The 9,573-nt window shown below is 39.3% G+C and overlaps 2 long non-coding RNA genes across 3 annotated transcripts; both read left to right on the top strand.

Moving 5' to 3' along the window:
- The first annotated feature begins 388 nt into the window (after positions 1-388).
- On the top strand, positions 389-3,995 carry LOC137462725 (uncharacterized). Of its 2 annotated transcripts, XR_010993761.1 has the most exons (4): positions 419-530; positions 830-940; positions 3,552-3,642; positions 3,815-3,995. It is a non-coding gene; the product is annotated as an uncharacterized lncRNA (long non-coding RNA). The 2 variants fall into 2 exon arrangements; XR_010993762.1 differs by lacking the exon at positions 830-940 and having other exon boundaries at positions 389-530.
- A 71-nt stretch (positions 3,996-4,066) lies between these two features.
- LOC137462733 (uncharacterized) lies at positions 4,067-9,209 on the top strand. The gene is made up of 3 exons (XR_010993764.1): positions 4,067-4,127; positions 6,087-6,166; positions 8,130-9,209. It is a non-coding gene; the product is annotated as an uncharacterized lncRNA (long non-coding RNA).
- Positions 9,210-9,573: the final 364 nt, after the last annotated feature.

The raw sequence follows: 9,573 nt of genomic DNA on the forward strand, positions 1-9,573 counted from the left end.
CGCCTGCTGCTGCTAAAGAAAAAGACCCCACTACACAGATTTCATTACTTTTTTGTCCTAGAAGAATTTCCTGAGCCAAGTGTCTGAGTGGGCTAGAAATTTCAGTAGTGTTTTCCTCTCAGCCTTGAAATAAATGTTAAGTGAATTGTGAAAAACAAACTATTGACCCTGTTTGTCAGAACATATTTGTGCTAACAATATTCAGCCTTGCACTATCCCCTGTGTTTCTTCTTTGCTTCAAAACGCTTTGGATTCAAATCCTTTAGCTGATATTCCAATATCAAAGTTGCTTTCACAAGACTTGATAATAATTCTGAGCTAATAATTCCAGATCTGTCCTGCAGATCTGGAACAATCTGTAGATCTGGGACCTGCAGATCTGTACAAATGCCCATCCACAGCCCTCGCCATGACCAGCCCAATGAAATCAAGCCTTCACACAGCTTGCAGAAAGGACTCAGAAACCCTACAAAGTCCTATGCAATGCAAAAGGAAACAGATGGGGAGTCCTGGTCCTCTGCCCAGCTCAGGTACAGACCCAGCTTGCTCCCTTCCAGCATCTTCTGACTCAGTCTGAATGTATCACAATCCATGGAGTCACAAACTGTATTTGATTAGTTTCAATACTAAAATTAATGGAATCATTTGGGTTGTGTGACTTTCCCTATGACAGATAAAGCCAGAAGCATCAAATTCCCTAGTGGGTATGTATGATTAATGTATGATGAATTTATAGTATTTTTGCTTTGGACAGACATTCAGAAGAAATTGAGACCTGTTCTGCTATCACACTTTCTAAATAAAATTGCACTTTTACTTTTTCTGTCAGAAAACTTGCTGATAAGCCAGAAAAGATCAGAGAAATAGACGCATTTGGGAGAAGATTTTACATTATTATTGGGTCTTTGTTCCAAGCAATTTCTGCATCTTAGGGATCAAGGTGAGCCTCTCATAATGCACCTGCCAGTAAGCAGGTATTGAAAGGAAGTCTTTCTAGGCATTTATCTGTGAGATATCAGACTGTAAGATGAAAAGATGTCCTAGGGATTTGCTGACCATCACAGGCAATGCTTGCTATGATTAAAGCTATGTATGTTACCTGGACATAGCTACATCAAAGTGCTAATTAGGGAACATGTACTTCTAACTGGTACCCTCTGAGGCTAATATGCTTTCATTTGTGTTAAAAACCATGACTGATGCAGAGAATCTGTGTGAGCTAGAAAGATATATCTATATAATGGACAGTATTACCGTACTCTCATCTTTTCTGTGATATAGTCTCTTTATGCAGAGAAAGAAAATCTGTGTTTATCTCACAGGGCTGAGACATCCAATTAAAGAACCTTGTCCTACAAAATCATCTTTCTGAAAGTAAAAAGGAAAGAAAATTGGTTTGATTCACTTATTCCTGATGATAAGTACTTAACTATCAGTTTTCAGGAGAGTCTAATACTATAATATTCCCCAAAGACTCACTGTAATGGGGATAGACCACACTTACACAAAGAAGAAGGCAAAAACATCACCCACACATTGTGCATGAATATAGATGATTTTTAAAAACTGATTTACCAAGGCAAGCAATTGATAGCTAACAGATGAAGCAGTTCATAGAAAAAAACTTTATCTATTGCCAGTGAAGTAGCCAGGATGCAGTGTGTGCTGTGTGTGAGAGGTGCTGCCTGGTTTGCAGCACCTCGTGCTCTGAATGCCCCTCTGGTTGTGGCAGGTCTGTTGGGAAGAAAGCAGTGCCTCTGCCTGGGGGGATTTTGTCTTCCTCTCCAGAACTGACACATAACAGACAGGGATACAACAAATCAAGTCATACCAAAGTAGGGAGGGACATTATTCACCCTCTCATAAAAAGCATCTAGCTATTCTCCTACTGAGTCATAAAACTGCATACACTTAAGTGTAAAAGAAACCAGACCTATCTCTTCAAGTCAGACTGGTTTTGATGCTCTTTTATCTAAGGAGCAACAGAACCCAATTGTTTCTTGCTTGGGCATAGACCATTTGGAGGCCATATGGACATCCAGGTTTTTATTGCACATGCAAAGGATATTTTACAGTAACAAGTTACACTCTCAGTGCTTCTTCACTGGGCGAGGCTGCTGGGAGATCAAGTAAGTTTTTCTTTAAAGAAAACACAATAGGACTAATGCGACTAAGTGCATTACATTTACTGTTCCACTTCATCTGGTATAGGTAAGGATAGAAAAGGTCTATTGAAATAGACCTTCAAAGGTCGCCTGCAAAGGTGACAAGCCTTCAGAAACTCAGCTGCTTTCATTTATTACTTACTTGAAGAAGTAATTAGGGTTCTCACTTCTTGGCTAATGCCTGCTAATGGTCACTTTATTCTTGAAAATTTTACAGTACTTTGACAGCTGGAAGGTAATTGTGTAAAAATGTTTATCAGGAATGGCCCAATAAAAATATTTTCTTTCAGGCTACAAAGGCCTATGCCTATCTTTTTCTGCAGAGAGGTAGAATGGAATAACTTGTGTCATAGTGTGCAGAAAATAGAGGTAGGCAATGGGAACACATAATGGTAATCCAGCCCAAGTGCTATGAATGTGAAAGGCCATTCTGGCCAAACAATGCTCTGCCAATATGACATGATTTTTCTTCAGATGTTTCTCATGGAGAACAGAGTTTCTTTCATCCTTTATACAAAGTAGTTTTAATTTGTATTTCAGAAAACTAGAGGCAACACTCTCTGCTATTCGCTTACCCACACACTGCTTCCACTGCAGAGGTGTTGATCAAATACGTGGGTGTGTGAACAGCTCTGGAGTGCCCAGCCGTGGCAGGAATGCACACAGATCTCCCAGAGGTGCCAGGACTAGGGGGAGTCAGGCAGAAAACAGTCTTTCTTTTGTCAGTAAAAGCTCGGCTGGATTGAAGCAGTACTGGCCTGGCTAGGAAAGGAATCATAGGTGAGGAAAGGTTTCAGTACTTGGCCCATCACCTGTCTAACAGAAATGTCATCAGAATCAGAAATGCATCATTTCCAGTGCAGGCATATCAGAAATCCTTGGGTTGTCTATTATGGCTGATTCCCTACTTCCAGTGACAAAGCAAATGCAGACTTTATATCCACAGGCTCCTGACTCAGCATCATCAATAACTGAGCTGTTAAAGCAGTTCCTTCTTGTTGAATGGCACTTTGTTCCCAACTAGAGCCTGTTGCATGAAGACCATTTTTCTTTTAAAAGCTGGACTGTTCTATACTAAAATTCTCCAAATATAAACATACTTTTCAAACCTCTTATTGGCTTTGTCCATGTGTAAAATCCCATTTTTTCCACATATTCACAATAATTCAAACTTAGGTGTCAATCACTTTTTCATTCCCAGGAAACAATTTTGTACCATGGAATATATTCCACCCCTGTCATGGTACAAAGTGAACTATTAGAAAAGGATAAATAATACTTAAGGAAATATATTTTCCCTGCTTTTGCCATATTGTTTTTAAAATTCTATTTCCTATTGTATTTTCTCCTACAACCTGGCTTTGTGATAATGCTGTTTGCATGCAGAAGCTATTTAAGTGGAACGTTGCACCTCACTTGTTCAGAGCTTATAATGAAGAAAAATGTGCAAAAGCAATACTTCACAAAAAACAGATAAGTAAGCATACTGCCTGTCAAATTTTGTCACCCATGCTGGGCAGACAAAAAAATAAACAACTGCATAAGCCTGGTACAAGAGTCTGCAATCCACAGGGCGTGAAATGTCTTGGGGACTAAATGTGTATTCTGCATTTCTTCATACATCTCACAAATTCTGTTTCTTTTCCTAGGCTGCAGAATCTGCAATGTATTGCAAAGCAGTAGCTGTGAGGCCCCTTAAATGTATCTGGGATCAATTCCTTAGGAGGTATTATCTCATTAAAACTGGCCCAAACCCCAGCCTGCTCAGTGATATTTAGATTTCTACATCAAGCTGATAGAAGGAAAAGGAGCATTACACCAAGGTATTCAGTACAGAGTATGCATTACTACATAATAAAAATGCAAAAAAAAAAAAAAAAAACCAAACACAGCAACAAGAACAAAAAAAATAAGGGGGGTGAAAAGTTTTTTTAGCTTATCTGCTTTCATAAACAGCCAGAGGTAAGAAAATTGCTATTAAAAGTATTAAGCTACTCTTCCCCAATATCTGTCTCACGCTAGTTCTCTGTGTTACACATGGCATCTGGCAGTGTTTTCACTTAAAACAGGGTTGCTGTTTGTTTTTCTTGCCAGCTCTGCAATCCAGATCTGCTTTTATTTGGGGAAAGTGAGACTGTTTGGTGATGCTCCTGACAGAAAGACAATAAGCAGTTTGTATGCATCCCATGTACGTGGGCTCACTGCTCCGCTGGGTAAAGACGCTCTGCTGCAGGAGAGGAAGGCAGAACTGTGGCTGTGCCCTGCAGCCACTCCTGAAAAGCTGAAGCCAGGACAGAAGGAGCCCTGTGCTCCAGGCCCAGCCTCCAAAAGGGTAGCACACATGTATTTTCCACCATCCAAAAGCCACTGAGAGTAGTGGCTCCTCTGCTCCTCTGGCTTTCTGCTTTCCTGATCTGACATCCCCTGTGTCCAGAGATGGAGAAAAGGTGTCTTAAAGCACAAAAGGGGAATTCTCAACCTAAAACATCATTTAAAGGAGAAGCTAACTTGCAGTGTGGTAGTGAACAACAACACTATCCTGCTTGGGAGGGCTCAGAGGGGGAGCAGAGATGTGTGTGAGATGTTTCACTTACAAAAGGAAGCAATTTAGGCTCTTCTGTTAGCAGCCAATTTTTCTGAGTAACAGGGCAAATCATAGGTACAATTCTTGAGTTCCTTTCCTACCTGGCCATGGAGGAATAGCAATGTGAAGCTCATGAATCATGAAGATAAGTATGATGCTGAGCAACTGATTTGACAAAATATTTCCTCAAATTCCATCTAAATGCAATGATAAGTTCTCCCTTTCTATGGCTGTCTGAGCAAGAGATGTGACAGCCCCAGAGTGAGAAGAGATAACAGAAAGTGTAGAAAATAAATTAATCCTGTTCTAACCATATGAAAGTACACAAAGCACAGAGTAGACCTTGAAGAGGAGAGCATTTTGCTTTGTAAATTCAAATCTGAGGAGCAGATATTTTCTGCTTTCAAGAAAACTGCAATACCCCTCATCTTCCAAAGCAGGCTGAAAACCAGCATGAGGGGAGGAAATGAGGACCAAAACTAAAACAAAGGCTTGTAGCAGCCAGATGCTCAAGGGAGAGAAATTAATTATGAAGTTGCTAGTATAAGTTTTGTGATAGAAATGCTGCTCCATCAAAAAAAAAAAGGCTAGGTTTCCATGCCAGTATTTTCCAGATTTGTCCTTCCAACACTAACTTAATTCCATGAAGAAATTGGAAGATCTGGTTTTTCATTAACTATTCTTCAAGTGTTCTGAACCTAGGATGTCAATGATCAGAAGTTAGACTAGATAATAACTGTCTGCTTTAAAGTATGTCTCTCCTTATAGCAACTTTCCATGACTATGAGAAAGTCAATACATAAATATGTAAAAATAGGAGTGTTTTCTTTTTTACTAGTTGAATTTTAGTTAAACAGTCTCAGGAAAAAAATGGTCAAGTATAGTATAATATTTGGAGTTGCTCCTTTCTTCATGATCTTCAGAGAGGTTACTTGCAGGTGCAGAATGGAGATTATATCCTAACACTCTCTAGTGCTATAGCATGCTTTAGCATGTACACCTGAACTACTTGTGGGATATAAAATATTTTAGGGAAGGAAAAACAGGGTTCTGCCATTATGACTTTCTATGATATACCTGTTGAAAAGAATGGGGAATATTAGCTGTACTGACTGGAACAGCTAGTTAATTTGCTGAAAAAAAAAATTCTCTAATCATATGAAGTCTTGAAAGATTTTTCTTATGGGTCAACATTACCCACTGCACAGTATGTGCCAATATTCCTTTGCTGATTATTTACAAACAGTATGTTGCTAATATTCAATAGTCAACTTTTTTTTCCTATGTACTATTTGCTTAAAAGCAAAGTTTAAGGGCTTGACAAAATTCTCTTCCAGGAAACTTATTTGTACATGCCTTATGAAAAAGGAGCTCTGACACAAATGATGTTAATACACTCATAAAAGTGGATATGACTGTGAGTATCTGCACCTACTACACCACCTATAGTAGTAAAATTCTGGAAATTTTAAATCCCAAATTATTGAAAAATTTGTACTTCTGCCTGAACTGCAAGCAGGTCATCTTTCTGTATGTAACTGTTTTTCACCAGCAGAAGAGCTTTACAATGCAATAGGCTGAGTCCTGGGGAAATTTCCTTTCATTTCATACAATTTTCCCCACAAGTGTATGAGTGAGACACCTTGAATTAATGATGTCATTTCAGTGCCAGGCTCTTCAGTGGCAATTACAAAAAGGAAAAAAAAAAAAAAAAGAATGAATTCCCTGGGTGCTTTTGTTAGTTTTTCATTATTCTCTCTTTGAAAATTATTCTTCCACACTTCATCTCGAGCTGCCTTTTTTCAAGCTGAATAACCCTATTGCTTCTGCTGAATACACGGACATGACCACCCACTCTTAGAAAAACCTTACCTCTTGCTGAGCTCCTCTGACATAGTAGGCAGCAGGGCTCATGCAGCAATAAAACTTCATGATCACAGGGGAAGGAAATAGTGCAAGGCTAGGAATCTTCCTGCTGTTTCCATATGATTTCCTAATTTCAAAATAAGCTGAGAAATAATAGGGGGGAAGTATATTGTGAGAATTTCCTCTGTGCTCTTCTGTGATTTCCCACCTCGGCTGTCATGAGTGCAAGGAACTCTATTAAACTGCTACCCCAAAATCAGCAGCTTGGCAGCCATTCTAACAAGCAGGAAAACTTTATTCTCCAATTTTTTAAAAGGAAGTTTTCCTCTTGGACTAAGGAACCATAGAGAGTTACACATTCTGGCTTGTATTTTTTTTTTTCCTGCCTCCCAGCAAGGATGAAATCTTGATCTGGAGCACCTGAAAGGTTATACTTGTTTACACTTAGCCCTCAGTTTGGTCCTATATTAAGGTGAGATCCAGCTGTGATGATTTCTAAACATGTCCACACAGATGGTCAGAACAACCCTTGCAGTTTGGGGACTGGGATTCAAACACAGTGCTGGTTTATCACTAAGAACATCTACCAGGTACTACCTGGTAGTATATGGAAGGTATACTGTAAATGTATATGGAATAAGGCATTTTGTAGCTGCAGCTGCTCATTTTACTCTTTCACTTCTTTCCTTCCCCATAAGACTATCTCTGTAAAGAATCAATCTGTCCATTGATAACTCAGTCTAAATTACCATATTTTCAATTAGAGCTTCATCTAGAGTAATAATTTTAGGGATACAGACTGAAAGGTAGGTAGAGTTTGTTTCATACTACAAATACTACTTTGGTGGCAAATTACTTGGAAAAATAAAGATTTGGTTTTCTTAAAAAATAGCAAAATAGAAAGTGTTATAAAACATTTTGATTATGGAAACCAGGGCAAGGCCAAATTTACTCCTCCACCCAGAGGATTGTCATCTTTACAATGAATTATGAACAACAGAAGAAAATCAGCCAAGAACTATATTACAGGGTGTGTCCTATGGACATCTGAAATATCTCTATTCCAATGTACCATTTTCCTGTACACCTTGGTACAGTAAGCTCTCTCAAGTCACCTCATCACAAATCACTTTTTGGGTTGGCTCTTTTTGTTTGTTTTCGTTGGTTGGTTTGGCTTTTGTTTTCTTTTACTTCAGAAAATCCTATAACATTATTTGCACATGCATTTTTTGTGGTTTTCTTTTCCTTTCTCTGTCCCTAAATTGTTTAAAGACTAACCGTATGAAGGAAGCAAATGAAAATTGACGTCATATTGTGTCAGATGATTAAGTATTCAAGAATTTTAATTTCAAAATACAGTGGATTATTGTACCTTAGACAGTGGATTTTTACTGTGTTGCCACCTAATGAGAGCACATGTGGTCTTCAGAACTGAAGTCACAGGGGGAAACTGCTTTTAAATCCCATTAATTTTCTGGTAGACTTGTTATTTGCTTTTCCCTTTCCTTCCCCAGAGTTTCAGCACCTTTGAACATCTCAGAAGAAGTGCTAATGCTTTACTTCACAGAAAATGTCCTAGGTACAAATCAGCCTGCTACAACAACAGCCAGAGTACCACCACAGTCTGCTACTGGTCTTGCTTCCCTATTTATTTAAAGCCTGTTATGAGAGCAAATTGCTCAAAAAAAGGCCAAGAGAATGGGGAAAATATGTACTTGGGGGATCACAGCTGCTGGGAAGTGAGCTCAGCCATGCCAGACCCCTCTGCTGCCTCTCCTGGTGCTCCAGTCTCTCACTCTCTGGGTAGGTTGGGCTCTCCCACTGTACATTAGCACAGGCTGAATCCCACAGTGGGACTGTTGCTCAGCAACAGCGGCGAGAACAATTTGGTTTTGGACCATTCAGAAGATGATTACATTTGCAGCATGTTCCCCCCACCTCCCCTCCCCTTCCCAGTACCTATTCCTGGATATTGTAAATATTCATCTGAGTTTTGCATATACAGTAGTTTCCCCTCTAGGTAAAAACCATACCATCCAAATGAGCTTTTAAGAGTACTTTACTCTAATGCATGCCTACATTTCCTCTCATTCAGTAGGTATAATGTTGCACATGAAATGGCATTGTTGGGCTTCTGGGGGGTTTATTTGTTTTGTCTATGGCAGACAAATTTCAACTGGAGCGAGGCTGGGCTCTTTATGACAGTGCCGCTTCATTGCTTTTTTGAGACACCTAAAACAAGTGAAGTATTTAAATAGTTGTGAACACCTGAATGACTTTAAAGCATTTGAGTAAGAGATTGGTTCAGATCTCCAGATATCCAATTTCCTCCCTAATTGTTTCTTTATCTACACATCTTTCAGCATCCCATTAGAAAATCAGTCCTATGCGCTCAACTTAAAAGAGTTTGTCTAGTGACTATAATGTAATATTTAAATATTTGTCATACATTTCCCTCAGCTTTCACTCTCAGTTGTAATTTATTCTGAACCTTCCAGTCTTCTTTCTGTTGACACATACATAACTGTTGCAAGGGTATCTCTCCAGGTCAGCCACCCTGATCCACCCACCCTTTTGGCAAGGCCTTCCACTGCTGCTCCACAGCAGACAGAACACTCCTGGTCCTTTTGTCATTAGTGCCTCCTTCATGCCCTGCAGAGCAGCGTACAGTCACCCACCCATCTGTGCCACGATCACAGAAACTAACTTGGATATCCTATTTGCAACCTTCCCCTTATTTCTCTCCCCCAGATATTGTGGAAAGCAAGAGGGGAGGAGGAAAAAAAATTAATTCAGAAATCAATTTTTACCCTCTAAGACCAATATGGATGTGTGTGTGTGTGTGTTTGTTTTCAGTAACACTGGGTCCCAGCCCACTGAATCACATCAACACATTACAAATTTAAATATTTAAGATCAGCAATTTCATTATTGTGCTTTTAGTGAGATATGTGTTTG

Source organism: Anomalospiza imberbis, chromosome 1, assembly GCF_031753505.1.
Source record: "Anomalospiza imberbis isolate Cuckoo-Finch-1a 21T00152 chromosome 1, ASM3175350v1, whole genome shotgun sequence".
NCBI classification, from domain to species: domain Eukaryota; kingdom Metazoa; phylum Chordata; class Aves; order Passeriformes; family Viduidae; genus Anomalospiza; species Anomalospiza imberbis.